The sequence below is a fragment of the Rhinatrema bivittatum genome, chromosome 5 (genome assembly GCF_901001135.1).
Source record: "Rhinatrema bivittatum chromosome 5, aRhiBiv1.1, whole genome shotgun sequence".
NCBI classification, from domain to species: domain Eukaryota; kingdom Metazoa; phylum Chordata; class Amphibia; order Gymnophiona; family Rhinatrematidae; genus Rhinatrema; species Rhinatrema bivittatum.
Window position 1 is genome coordinate 173707792 of NC_042619.1, and position 15926 is coordinate 173723717.

The following is a 15926-nucleotide window of genomic DNA, read 5'->3' on the forward strand; positions in this document are numbered from 1 at the left end:
GGGCCAGGGCAGTCGCCCCTTTTGCCCTTAGGTAAAATGGCTCTGAGACTATCTGGTAGTATTTATGCAGTTCAGATTCTGTAACACAGCTTTGTGATTATTCGGTTTTACTGCTGGTACCCCCAGAAGAAAAAATAAAGTCTGGATGTTGGAAATAAAAAGCCATTGTGTGAGACTTCCTTCATGAATTCCAGGGTTGTGGGTTCAGTGAAGACTAAGCCCCCTTTATCAGCGGTCACCTTTAGCTGATAAGGTGGAGGAGTGGGAAAGGGCCTTATTGTAGGCCCAGTGACATAAAACCTAAAGTTCAAATCCATGGGGATGAGCACAGCTGAGAGGCCCAAGGGGAGGCTTGCATTGAGCCTGGGAAAAATATCTAGAGGTCCACACCAAAAAGTTTGTTCCAAAACAGACAGAGAATTTATTAAAAGTCCCAAAAGTCATCACAGTCCAGGAAAGGGTAGAAGAAAACCAGCAAACAGTCCAAGTGCACAAGCCCCTCCCCCGTAGTTACAGCGGCTTCCACTCTGGCACTTTTGCTATTGAACTCATAGTTCAGTCCACGTCAGATTTGACCACTTTTCAGGGCTTTGATCCACCTCCACATACACACTCAGGGATCAGTTGCTTTACAGAACCCAGGAACCCGTGCTGGAAAGCTCTCTTTCCACTGCCAAGTCTTTAATTCAAAGTGGGAGCTTCCTAGGCAGAAGTTCCCAAACTGCAGAGGAATGTTCTGCTTCCCAGGAATCCTTCCTTGGCTTCCTCAAAGCACTCAGTCTTCAGATGCGAGTGACCTCAGAACCACTCTGAGGTGCAAGCCTCAGCCTTCGTCATGCTAGACCTCTTGACTCATGAGAGTCTCAGCCCATATCTCCATCTACTCTTCATACAACCCCACCCCCCCACCCCAAGCAGCTCCTCCAGTAAACTCCAAATTCATTTCTCCCCCCTTGGGCTTGTGGAAACCCCTTTAATCCACTTTCCTCCCAAACCCATCCCCACAGGGGGAAGATACTTCCTGTCACTCACATCAAATTACACTTCTGGAAACTTCCCAAAGACAGGAACATTCCCCATGTTAACCAGAGTACATGTCTAGTGGCACTGGCCAGGAGAGAAAGAGTCACAAAGGTTTGAAAAGAAGAGCCATAGTTCCACATGGGGGGACAGTTAGATGGTCACAGGGGAGAAAAGTCAAGCAGAGATATACATACCAAGGTCCTCTGAGCATGGTCCAATCCAGCAGCTTATCTGACCACTTTTGAACCTACAGACTTTGTGCCAGGTCAGAAACCCCATGGTGCCAGGGCTCTTTTATTTTACGTGCCCTAGCTGTGCATCCACTTAGCATCTCCAGGCAACAGTGCACAACAGAAGTCAATATTTTTCCTTGAAAAAAATGTATATTTTGTAAGGCAGAAGCTCCATTGCCCAGTCAGCAAGTGGGAGAATGCTAATAAACTCTTCCTCTTCTTCATGAGAGGCTTAGATACTAGAGGGGCTGATGCAAGCGCTCATATTGAGCTCCCATTTCCCTAATGTGCACCCATCCACCTCTCCCGGCCGCGCGATGCAATAGGGAAATGAGCTGCCGCATTAAAAAGGAGGCGCTAGGGGAAACTGGGCGTCCCTAGCGCCTCCTCGGCGACGGGCGCCTGGAAGAGGTGGCTGTAAGTGTTGGTTAGGGAAATGGATGCTCAGTAAGAGCATCCGTTTTCTCCCGCTACCAGCACAATATACATGGCCTGGAGTATGTATATTGTGCAAGTAGACTGTGCCCTGAACATTTTTTTTTTCCTGGTCAAGCCTTTTTTTTTTTTTTTGTCTTCATACAGCTTTCTGTGGTGCCTCCTACTTAGTTTTGCGGTGATATTTTGTAGGAGGAGCCACAGAAAGCATGATTTTTTTTTGAGCCTTAAGTGTGGAATGACAACACCACCAGTCCCAGGGCTGGCATTACAATTTCCACATTAAACAGGACGAGTTGGGCACGCGGTCATTTTTTGCATCCCAGGGTAATGGCTAATAGCCTCATCCTCATGAATTTACATGGGATGAGCACTATTAGCTATATGCTTGATTGGACGCACGTTGTCGACGTGCTAAGCTAACATCCGATGCAATAATGGGATTAGCGCGTTCAAAATGCGTGTACAATAGAGAGTTAACCGGTGCACTGGCCTGAGCGCCTGATATTGCATTTTACAGGCCGATGCAATATCAGGCGCTCAGGCCATAGGTACAAAGTAGGAAAAACCTTTCAGTATATGAGGAATGCAGGATGATGCAAGACTTTTACAACCATTTACTTTTAAAGCAGCATTTCTAGCTGGGGTGTTCAAAATATCGACATGTTTCCTGACTCCATTGCTTCCTTTTTACGAGCATTACTCTCTTATATTTTAAGACATTTCAGAGTAAAGTTACATGTGCGTTCAGTTCTCAGACCTGGCTTCCTTTCATTTTGCAGGCAGGGTGTGAGGAGGTTGCAGAGAAGTGCACAGGGAATTCTGGTCATCGCACAAAGTGACATCTACAGGTAAGATTCAGAATACAAGCATGCAAAGGACGCCTCCATCTGTGGCCGCCCCCTGCTGAGGACTTTGCCTGCATCAGATGTGACATAGAACAGTGTTTCCCAACTCTTTCCTGGAGGCACACCAAACCAGTGGGGTTTTCAGGATTGCCACAATGAATATGCATGAGATAGATTTGCATACCCTGGGTCTCCAATGTGTGCAAATCTATCTCATGCATATTCATTAGGGATATCCTGAAAATCCGACTGGTTAGGTACGCCTCCAGGAGAGGAGAGTGGGTGGAATAAAAATGGAAGAGCCTCAGTTAACCGTGAGAAAAGGCTCAGAGTTCCCATAAGTCTCACTAGGGTAGGTCCAATAGAACTGAAAGCCCAAAAGATTAATGGAAAGTTGCCAAATCAAAAGGAAAACTTCATCCTAGTACAAAGGTGGGCAACTTCCTCAAGGGCCACAAACTGGTTGGATTTTCAGGATATCCCTAATGAATATGCATGAGGGAGATTGGCGCGCACACTGCCTCAGTTATATGCACATCTGTTGCATGCATATTCATTAGGGTTATCCTAAAAACCAGACTGGTTTATGGCCTTCAATTACCAGAATTGCCTACCCCTACCTTAATAGGCCCCTTTTTCAGTTGCTTGTACTGTATTTACGCTTTTCATCTGCTGCCTTTCCACGGTGTGGTTCAATATAAGCACAGCAGCACCCCTAGTTTATTCAGATTCATCATGTGGGTAACCGCAAAGCAGAAGTAGCCTTTAACGTTCATTGTTATTATTTGCCTCAGAATTAATAAAATAAAATCAACACAGAAAGAAGAGGAATGAGTGTGTAACCCTACCAAGGGTCACTAACATTCTTCACTTGGTTCTGAAGCTTTCCGGAAGGAGTTCAGGGAGCTCTGCGCAAAGTACAGAACACGTGGCCCTTTGCAAGCTTCCTCTGTAAGGAGGGGCACTAAGGGGGATGTGAGAGTTTGGTGCTGTAAAAGATGAGGTAATGTAGGAGGTGCATGGGGAATGGGTAAGGTGAGTGAGTTTCTAAATGCCCCCTGGCATCTGTTGGTTGTTGTCTTCTGAGTCCTGAGAAGAGGCAGAGCTTGTGAAGCACCCTGAGATTTCTGAAGCCAGGAACAGGAAAGATTCTAAGCTGAGGAGAAGGTTTTTGGTGGTCTACTAGAAGGAAGATACCCTATCAAATAAAGGGGTAAATCCTTGTCTGGGAAAGCTCCAGGCCAAGAACTATCTAATAAGGCCTTGGTGTTGAGGTGGAGTGTGAGTAGGGGTCCTCCCACTCAGAGAAGAGTGATAAACTATTGAATGTTTCTTTTTTTTTTGTGGGACTGTATCCAGCTCTTCAAATCAAGACGTTACTATTTTCTTGCTGTCTGTCCTTTGTATTTACAAATAAATTTCACTTTGGAACCAACGTTGGTGGGGACCTTGGACTTTTTTTTTATAGTGGTAAGTCTTCCCCTTGGGCCTCCCAGAAACTGTCTGGTCCCCAATTGGTGATCCCTGGTGGTCTTTATTTGATCCCAGGGCTGCAGCAGTGTAACTCACCTTTGCATCACCCAAATGTGACCCCAAGGAAAAAGGAGGGTTACAAGTGATTTTATTATCCCTAGGTAGTTGCTTGGGATAAAGTCAGGATAGAAATAGGAAAATAAAAGTGGGGCACTCTCCTTCACTCATCCCGAGCCATTTAGCGTCACTCCCCAGCCTTCTACTAGCAATCTATCTCTGTTTCTCTCTCCCTCCACCAATCTATCTCTGTTTCTCTCCCGCTCCACTCAGTGTCTAGCTTTGCTTATTGATTCATCCTCACCCTCCACCTCTATGACTCTTCCCTGACCCTTCCTTCTTTCAGCCATTCTGTCTCTTTCCTCTTTCCACACCTTATTTGAGACCCTCCCCCCACCAACCTCTCTCTGATCTATTCTTTCCTCAGACTCATTCCTCTCTCCTTCCATTATACCAAGAGTGGCCGTCAAGAAAAAAACCGCCTATCTGTTCTGTTCTACAGAGCTCATCTACCGAGTCTGAAAAAAGGATTTAGCACTGGTGCCACGAAAGTTAAAAAAAAAATAAAACCCCCATCTCTCCCATGCCTGCCCGTACCCTCCTGCCCAATCCAGGAGTGATTCCCAAGGCCAGCACCACGTTCTTACTGGGAGGTACTTCTGAACCTCAGTAGAACAAAATGGTGCCAGCATTTTAAAATACTAACTCAGCAGGACAGGCACAACTGGGAATCACTCCTGGACCGGATAGGATGGGTCCAGGATGGGTAGGAGGGGAGTGTATGAGCAGGCCGATGGGAGAAAAGCTTTCATTTTTTACTTTTTGCAGTATAAATGCTGGGGGGGGGGGGGGGTTTAGCAGGAGGAGGGGACCAGGTCTGATACCTGCTTTGGAAAATAAAACAAAACAGGACATTTTGTTGAAATTTCCTGTTTTATTTCAAAGTAAAATACATCTCTAGAACAGGGCTCTGTGTTTTCCATTTCTGTGCATCTACCTTAATTGACAAACACCGTCCCAAAGGATGTTGTTCTTCCAAACAACCCTGAACTCTGGAGTAAACTGGAACCTTTGTAGGTTATAATAAATTGCATTGGACCAACAACAACAAAAAAATGTTGTACTACACGACCTTCAAAGTAAGATGACCCTGCATAAGAGCATGATACCAGCTTTGCAATCTCCATTAGAACATAAGAACATGCCATACTGGGTCAGACCAAGGGTCCATGAAGCCCAGCATCCTGTTTCCAACAGTGGCCAATCCAGGCCATAAGAACCTGGCAAGTACCCAAAAACTAAGTCTATCCCATGTTACTGTTGCTAGTAATAGCGGTGGTTATTATTTGTCAACTTAATTAATAGCAGGTAATGGACTTCTCCTCCAAGAACTTATCCAATCCTTTTTTAAACACAGCTATACTAACTGCACCAATCACATCTTCTGGCAACAAACTCCAGAGTTTAATTGTGCATTGAGTAAAAAAAAACTTTCTCCGATTAGTTTTAAATGTGCCATATGCTAACTTCATGGAGTGCCCCCTAGTCTTTCTATTATCCGAAAGAGTAAAAAACCGATTCACATCTACCCATTCTAGACCTCTCATGATTTTAAACACCTCTATCATATCCCCCCTCAGTCGTCTCTTCTCCAAGCTGAAAAGTCCTAACCTCTTTAGTCTTTCCTCATAGGGGAGCCTTAATTTCACTTTTTCCTTCTGCAGGATCTGGGGACATTTACGTTGGCTCCTTGCTTGGATTCCCAGCTTGCCAATAGCATGGAACATGTACATACTGTACCTAAGGCTGCCCAAAAATCAGAAAATGGCCAACTTTGCTATAGGCTTTTCCCCATCCTGTTGTTTCAATAAGATTTGTTTTCATCTGTAGGACTTCCATTCCATGAAATCAAATAACTGCCTAACTGCTGTCTAGGTCGTTTGTGAAATGAATTCTCTGATTCAGATATGAGCTTGTAAACCTGCTTTGGCAGCAGAGGCATTTCAGATTAATTCAGCAATGGATAGCAGTCATTGCCTTAACTTTTTAATTAATTTCTGATATCTAAGGGTTATTTTTCCCAGTTACTGTTAACACTTTTAGCAATATGTCCATGTTCAAAATCCTTATTGACAAAAACAATCTCAGAATTTAAAAATAAAAAAAAATTATAATAACTTTTCCTTCCCTTTTGAGCCCTAAGGAGCTTTGTGTAATTTATTTACAAGATATGTGCTCTATTTCATAGCCCTTATGCTTGTTCTTCAATATCTCCTTCCCAGAGGTCATTCTGAAGTTTTTTGTACTGTTCTCAGACTTTTGATGTACAGAACCAGGATGGTGCCTGCATAGGTTTCTGATAACAGAATGCATAGGGGTGCTCTGGATTACTTCCGTCTTCCTTGGTGGGAATGGCTGAGTCGGTGGAGCTGTCAAAAAAATATTTCAACTTATTTGCCCTTAGGAATGGAAAGAAGAACTACATTATAAAAGATTTTGTTTATTCCAATGAACTGCTGTATTACAAACATTTTTTCAAATCAAATCAGATTGTATTTATAGCCTGCTTTTCCTAAAAGCTCAAAAAGACGAATTATGTAATGAATTGCTGCAGTGATATATCAACTAATATCTAAAAGATCCTCACCGAGTGAGTCTAGTCTATTACACACACAAAATTTTCACCCAGTGTCTATTTTTATATTTTGTTATAATGGGTAATTTCCTGTATAACCATTCAGCAATTCAAATTTTATCAATATATTTGTCCATAATGTTTCAAAAAATTATTAAGGACGACGGGAGATTGTTTCATATGCTTCAAGTCACCACCCAGGTGCCATATTTGTAATGTAATCATTAACAAACCTTCCGCCTCCAATTTTTAATCAAACTCGTATATTTATAAAATTGCTGTACTGAATAACAGGAATTTACCCGTTTCTTTGTGTTAATTTATATTTTTGTATTTTTTGTTGCTTAATCAAAAATTCTGTGACTAGCACTTTTTCGATTGTTTGCTTATTTAAAGCTGCCAAAGGACAACTGCTGTTACTTAGCTTTAAAGAATGTCTCTTGTACTCCGAACTTGCGCAAGTTTCGACATTTGCTGTCTTCCTCAGGGTCTGTTCATTCTTTTAATCACTGATCTCTCCAGCAATCACTTTTTACTTTCTGCGGTGCTCCATCGAACCTCCGTTCTCCTTCAATTCCTGACGGCGTTTTTCGCTCTGTCTTACTTCCTATCTATTTTTAAACCCACTTCCAGGATACTGGCTCAACCTCAGACTGCATACGGAACAACCAACGGGACTCAACGACCAATTGGATTGGTTTTCTCTGATTTAAAGGCTGCGGATAGGTTGAGCCAGTATCCTGGAAGTGGGTTTAAAAATAGACAGGAAGTAAGACAGAGCGAAAAACGCCGTCAGGAATTGAAGGAGAACGGAGGTTCGATGGAGCACCGCAGAAAGTAAAAAGTGATTGCTGGAGAGATCAGTGATTAAAAGAATGAACAGACCCTGAGGAAGACAGCAAATGTCGAAACTTGCGCAAGTCGGGGGTACAAGAGACATTCTTTAAAGCTAAGTAACAGCAGTTGTCCTTTGGCAGCTTTAAATAAGCAAACAATCGAAAAAGTGCTAGTCACAGAATTTTTGATTAAGCAACAAAAAATACAAAAATATAAATTAACACAAAGAAACGGGTAAATTCCTGTTATTCAGTACAGCAATTTTAAAAATATACGAGTTTGATTAAAAATTGGAGGCGGAAGGTTTGTTAATGATTACATTACAAATATGGCACCTGGGTGGTGACTTGAAGCATATGAAACAATCTCCCGTCGTCCTTAATAATTTTTTGAAACATTATGGACAAATATATTGATAAAATTTGAATTGCTGAATGGTTATACAGGAAATTACCCATTATAACAAAATATAAAAATAGACACTGGGTGAAAATTTTGTGTGTGTAGCAGTGATATATCAGGCAACTAACATCATCCTAAGAAGCTGCCATACTGTTGGCAGTCATGTATACACCGAGATGAAATGCATGTTTTTCCTTTGGATAGGGTACAGATGAGCTGAAGAATGCAAAGCAGTAGCCAGAGGAATCTTGGGGAGCAAAGGGAGAAGTATAACCAGTAGAAAAAAAAAAGGAGGTGATAATGCCTCTGTACAAATCACTGTTGATAACTGATCTGGTGTATTTTGTCCAATTCTGGAAAAGTATAAATAATGGACAAGAAGTAAACATTTTTCAGTGGAAAGAAAGTTCTAGAACAAGAAGTGAAGATTATGAGGTTCAAAGGAGGCAAACTGAGGAATAAAATTTTCTAAATGTTGCTTCATAGAAAATGTGGTGGATACATGGAATAGTCTTCCAGTGGAGATGGTGGGCCGGTGTGGTTCTATCATTAAGCAGGGTGAGATAGTCACCTCAGCAAGTACCCTCCCAAAGCAACCGCATCATTTCCCAGCCAGACAGGAAGTGACAGTTCCCTGCAGTGATGCAGGTTGATGTGCTTCCAGCAAGGTTCCTACATCCCTCTGGCAGGAAGAGAATCTTGCTCAGGCACAGTGGCCGAGTTTGATGACATCCTGATGCACCAACAGGAGGAAGATTTTCATGCCAACAGGGCTCCTACCCTCATGGGCAGGAAGGGAGAATCCCACATGGGCATGGCTTGATGATGTGTCAATGGAGGTCCCACTCCTCACCTTCAGGAAGAACACCCCTGCCAGAAGAAAGGAAGACAGGTGCAAGCTGATGATGTTGAGGTGAGGTTCCCATCTCCCTCCAGCAGGAAGAAGACCCATGTGTCAGTAGGTTTCCTAACCTTGCTGGCAGGAAGGGAGAGTCTCGCATGGTTATATCTTGATGACATAGTGGTGGGATTCCCACTCCCACCAGCAGGAGGAAGACCTGTGGGCCCACCCCACTGGCAGGGTTCCCACCCCACTGGCAGAAAGAGGAGGTGGCAAGTTTTCAGGAGGAGGAGAAGGAAGAAGGGGGTAGGTAGAGGGTATGAGTGAGTGGGTAGGCTGAGTGAGAGTGGAGAATGAGAAAGGGAAAGGAAGGAGAGAGTATGTGAAAAGGAAAGGAAGGAAAGGGGGAAGAGGTATGGGTGAGTGAGAGGTAAGGGAAGGAAAAAATGGTGAGTGAGAGGAGAGGGGAGATAAGGAAAATGGAAGGTGGTATGGATGAGTCAGAGGGAAGGAAAGGGGAAGGGTATGTAGGGGTCAGAGGTGGATGAAAGAGAAGGGAAAATAGAGTCAGGTCCGATGCTACTAGATGTGCAAACTGTGCAATTGCATAAGTTGGTACACTCTGGGGCAGCAGCAGTGGAGAAAGAGAGGGAGAGTCTCAGTAGGGCCCCTGCAGCCGAAGAATGGAAGGCGAGAAAGAAATCTGGTGGCCCTGCAGCAGAGCCCATCCAACTCATGGTGGAAGAAAGGAAGGCAGGAGAGAGGCCCCGGCATGATTGTGTGTGTCTTCATGTGTGTGTGTATAGAGAGAGAGGGAGTGATTGTATAAGAGAGAGAGTTTGTATATGTGAGTGAGAAAGGGAGCATTTGTGTGAGTGTTAGAGAGAGCATGTGTGTATATGAGAGTGAGGAGAAAGTTTGTATGCCAATCTTCCTCCCCTACAAATCCACAACAATTTCAGGGTAACTGGAAAATAAAGGTTCCCAGTTATGGAGAGCAGGGAGATTTTTCTAAATCTTTATTAGTATCAATTATTTGTTATTGTTTGATGAATCTGCTGTTTTGATATATTTTATTGGTGTTTTGGAAATTTTTAAAATTTGTATATGAATTTTTAATTATTGGATGCTATTCTATTTATCAGCTGTTTTGAAATATGTATTCTTTTTATTAGTATGGTTTTACTATTATGATTGATGTTTTCTATTTCTTGATTTTATTGTTTGATGTTTTCTAAGGAATGGTGATGTTTCTATTTTTCCATTGTTGCACTCCTTGCAGGGTCTGACTTGTTGCGGTTTCCAATACAGTTTTAACCTGAACATTTCTATTTAGAATTTCTTGGGTTTTTTATTCCGTATTTGGTAAGAGTCTCTATGTTCTGATTGTGTGAACAAGGTGAGATATTCTGCTAGCTTGCAGCTTCTGTTTCCCGAATAGGAAATGTGTTAGTGTTTTAGGGGCTAGAGTCATATTTGCAGTGTTGCCTTTTCATAGGTAGGGTTGTTACTGTTTGAGTACTGGCAATTAGTGCTGTTTGGTATGGGAGATTTATTATATTGTAGTTGTAATTCAGTTTACTCATTTCTTTCTGAAAACCAAGACCACAACCAGCATGCATTATAATAGTCGTAATACTATACGGGTTCCAATTGTTGTTTGCTTTCTTGCAGGGTTTTCTGATTGGCATCACAGTATTGCATGTAAATGTTATATACATGTTTTCAAAAGCGATAATTTTTACTTCAGATTGTACTTTGAATATTCTTTTTCATGCAAAATCTATTATAAATACATAATTTTTAGAATTTAAAATGAAGTTGGCCATAGAGGCAAAAACTCATAATGAAAACTTTTTAAAATATATCCGAAGCAAGAAACCTGTGAGGGAGTCGGTTGGACCATTAGATGACCAAGGGGTTAAAGGGGCTCTTAGGGAAGATAAGGCCATTGCAGAAAGACTAAATGAATTCTTTGCTTCCGTGTTTACCAATGAGGATGTTGGGGAGATACCAGTTCCGGAGACGGTTTTCAGGAGTGATGAGTCAGATGAACTGAATGAAATCACTGTGAACCTGGATGATGTAGTATGCCAGATTGACAAACTAAAGAGTAGCAAATCACCAGGACCGGATGGCATGCATCCTAGGGTACTGAAGGAACTAAAAAATGAAATTTCTGATCTATTAGTTAAAATTTGTAACCTATCATTAAAATCATCCATTGTACCTGAAGACTGGAGGGTGGCTAATGTACCCCCAATATTTAAAAAAGGCTCCAGGGTAACTATAGACCAGTGAGCCTGACTTTAGTGCTGGGAAAAATAGTGGAAACTATTCTCAAGATCAAAATCGTAGAGCATATAGAAAGACATGGTTTAATGGAACACAGTCAACATGGATTTACCCAAGGGAAGTCTTGCCTAACAAATCTGCTTCAATTTTTTGAAGGGGCTAATAAACATGTGGATAAAGGTGAACCAGTAGATGTAGTGTATTTGGATTTTCAGAAGGCGTTTGACAAAGTCCCTCATGAGAGGCTTCTATGAAAACTAAAAAGTCATGGGATAGGAGGCGATGTCCTTTCGTGGATTACAAACTGGTTAAAAGACAGGAAACATAATACTTTTCTTGCGGATTCAACCCTGGGTCTCTTCCAAGACTGCCAACCAGGGTGTGAATCCACGCCAAAGGAGATGGCATTTTGTGTGATTTCAATGCTTGTGAGCTACACTGAAATCAATAACTAATTTTCTTGGTGTTATAATTAAATTTACATATATAGAAATTCTCAATCCCCAGCACAGATATAACGACCGTCACAAACTCATAAATCATATCTTTGTGTGCACATAGTCAACAGTGGTTCTTCCAATGAATTCCACATCACATGGGACTTGCTCTATATCACATCACATCACATGGGACTTGCTCTATATCTCTGACAATCTCCAAGTATCTCATTTTCCTGTACATGGGGAAACACTGAGGGGCGGATTTTAAAAGGCACACGAATAGCCTACTTTTGTTTGCGCTCCAGGCGCAAACAAAAGTACGCTGGATTTTAGTAGATACGCGCGGAGCCACGCGTATCTGCTAAAAACCTGGATCGGCGCACGCAAGGCTATGGATTTTGTATAGCCGGCGCGCGCCGAGCCGTGCAGCCTACCCCCGTTCCCTCCAAGGCCGCTCCGAAATCGGAGCGGCCTCGGAGGGAACTTTCCTTTGCCCTCCCCTCACCTTCCCCTCCCTTCCCCTACCTAACCCACCCGCCCGGCCCTGTCTAAACCCCCCCTTACCTTTGTCGGGGGATTTACGCCTCCCAGAGGGAGGCGTAAATCCCCGCGCACCAGCGGGCCTCCTGCGCGCCGGGCCGCGACCTGGGGGCAGGTACGGAGGGCGCGGCCACGCCCCCGTACCGCCCCGGGCCGTAGCCACGCCCCCGTACCCGCCCCCAAAACGCTGCCGACACGCCCCCGAAACGCCGCGACGACCGGGCCCGCCCCCCAACACGCCCCCCTCGGAGAACCCCGGGACTTACGCGAGTCCCGGGGCTCTGCGCGCGCCGGGAGGCCTATGTAAAATAGGCTTCCCGGCGCGCAGGGCCCTGCTCGCGTAAATCCGCCCGGTTTTGGGCGGATTTACGCGAGCAGGGCTCTGAAAATCCGCCCCTGAGAGCTTCCATAATAGCTGATTCCCATTGAGACTGTCACTTGTAGGTCTCATACCCCTGTAACATACTCCCATAGATGATCTCTGTTACTTCATACGTTCTCACAATCTTCTTCTCCATATTTTCTATTAAAACTGTTGATTTGTTGGCAAAACTCATTGGTCCACATTTAAAGTCAAATTACATATTGGCCCATATCTGCAAGATTTCCATATAGATCTGGAATATCATTGTGCATTCCCCACATGCTCATTACATCTCACATTGTGTAGAGGTACTACAGGGCTCAAATGTGGTGTTACAGTAAATATTTTCATGTTATCAGACTTCACAACTTCCAACAGCAAATCTGCCAGCAGACCTGAAACTCTGAAACTAGGTTAGTTTCTCATAAGAACATAAGAACTGCCATTCTGGGTCAAATCGAGGATCTATCAAGGCCAGAATCCTCTTTCTAACAGTGGTCAATCCAGGTGACAAATACCTGGCAAGATCCCAAACCATAAATAGATCCCTGCTGCAATCGCACAGTAATAATTAGTGGCTATTCCCTAAGTCTGCTTAATTATTAACAGTTTATGGACTTCTCCATGAACTTATCCAAACCTGTTTTAAACCCAGCTATGCTAACTGTCTTAACCACATTCTCTGGCAACTAATTCTCATAGTAATTATTTCCAAGTCTCTGAAATAGTCACAGATTTTCCACAATTAGACCAGGTATAATTAAGAATCTTATTTAAACCCAAACTCATTTGTTTGCAATTATTATAACAGTGCAAATCCAAAATTACCATGTAGTTTCTTGGCCAGGATTACAGTACACAAAACTCACTATCTCACTCTGGTATTCTCCATTTGTCTCTTTCTGAACACATGAATTAGCACATTTCAGAAAGAGAATCAATATAGTTCTTCAGGATCCTCAGGAGCAGAATGACAATGATTGGGCTTCCACCACCCATCCAAGAGTAGAGGAGCATGCTGGGGGCCCTTAGGCACTGTCCTATTGCACGAATGTCCCCGAGGAGTCCCCCACATGTTTTTGTCTTAGTGACTTTCATCCTCAATAGATAGAACAATCCAATCCAACTGCTTTCACAGTTGCTCTCACATTGCCAGAAATTTCTTTCTTTTCTGTGTTGTGACTTTAATTACATCAGTGATGATCAAAATGCTTTCCTTTCCACAGCACATTCAGGATTTCAAATAGTTTAGGGGTTTGTCAAGATAACAAATAACCAATGGTCTGGGGTACATTTTGTTGTTGGTGTTATGGGAAGGCACTCTTTCAAACTCACATCCTTCATAAACAGTCAACATGGGAAGTCTTGCCTCACAAATCTGCTTCATTTTTTGAAGGGGTTAATAAACATGTGGATAAAGATGAACCGGCAGTTGTAGTGTATTTGGATTTTCAGAAGGCATTTGACAAAGTCCTGCATGAGAGGCTTCTAAGAAAACCAAAAAGTCATGGGATAGGAGGCGATGTCCTTTCGTGGATTACAAACTGGTTAAAAGACAGGAAACAGAGAGTAGGATTAAATGGTCAGTTTTCTCATTGGTAAAGGGTAAACAGTGGAGTGCCTCAGGGATCTGTACTTGGACCGGTGCTTTTCAATATATTCATAAATGATCTAGAAAAGAATATGACGAGTGAGGTTATCAAATTTGCGGATGATACAAAATTATTCAAAGTAGTTAAATCACAAGTGGATTGTGATACATTACAGGTGGACCTTACAAGACTGGAAGATTGGGCATCCAAATGGCAGATGAAATTTAATTTTGATAAGTGCAAGGTGTTGCATATAGGAAAAAATAACCCTTGCTATAGTTACATGATGTTAGGTTCCATATTAGGAGCTTCCACCCAGGAAAAAGATCTAGGCATCATAGTGGATAATACTTTAAAATCATCAGCTCAGTGTGCTGCAGCAGTCAAAAAAGCAAACAGAATGTTAGGAATTATTAGGAAGGGAATGATTAATAAATCAGAAAATGTCATAATGCCTCTGTATCGCTCCATGGTGAGACCACACCTTGAATACTGTGTACAATTCTGGTCGCTGCATCTCAAAAAAGATATAGTTGCGATGGAGAAGGTACAGAGAAGGGCAACCAAAATGATAAAGGGAATGAAACAGCTCCCCTATGAGGAAAGGCTGAAGAGGTTAGGGCTGTTCAGCTTGGAGAAGGCTGAGGGGGGATATGATAGAGGTCTTTAAGATCATGAGAGGTCTTGAACGAGTAGATGTGAATCATTTATTTACACTTTCGGATAATAGAAGGACTCGGGCATTCCATGAAATTAGCAAGTAGCACATTTAAGACTAATTGGAGAAAATTCTTTTTCACTCAACGCACAATTAAGCCCTGGAATTTGTTGCCAGTGGATGTGGTTAGTGCAGTTAGTATAGCTGGGTTCAAAAAAGGTTTGGATAAGTTCTTGGAGAAGTCCATTAACAGCTATTAAACAAGTTTACTTAGGGAATAGCCACTGCTATTAATTGCATCAGTAGCATGGGATCTTCTTTATGTTTGGGTATTTGCCAGGTTCTTGTGGCCTGGTTTGGCCTCTGTTGGAAACAGGATGCTGGGCTTGATGGACCCTTGGTCGGAACCAGCGTGGCAATTTCTTATGTTCTTATGTTCAGTAGCTTTTTTTTTTTTTTAATTTTTAATTTATCAAATTTTCACATTTCAATCACAAATTGAAACTACATTAAAGGTAAATAGGAAGACAATAAAGAAATTTATATATATTCCATTTTTTAAAGTTATTCAACTTCCAAAAAGTAAATATCTTCCAATATTATAAGCAAATTGGGAGACCCAAAGAAATCAAAGCGGTAAATTAGGAAATCTATTTCAAAATAATGTAAGCACACGGTTACTTGCCGATATATTCTATATCAAGCTAACACTTCAGGAACTTAATCGGAGTGAGAGTCCAGATATACACGTAGTTGTTCCAATTCAGTAAATACATACTTATTATTATTATAAACCAAGATACACCGACATGGATATTTCAAATAAAACTTTGCACCTCTATTCTCAATTTCTTTCCTCAGGGCTAGGAAGGCTTTTCTTTTTTCTTGAATTCTTTTAGTGACATCTGGAAAAACTCTAACTTGGTATCCATAGAACAGATCAGACTGCTTCTTGAAAGATCTCCTTAATACTTCGTCTCTATCAGACATTTGAAGAAAAGTCACAGAGATTATTGCTCGCTCCGCAATCTTTGCTTCATATGATTTTTCAAGAAAATCAGTTAAATTATCAGGTGATACATCTTTATCAGGCTGTACTTCTTGGAATTCTCTTTCTTTCTTTTTCCCACCAGGAATATAATATGCTCTTGTCACTATTGGTATTTCTTCTAAGAACATTAAAATATTTTTGAAGTAACTTTTAATTAAATCCCTTAATAGCATCCATTTTGTTTTTGGGAAATTCAGTATTC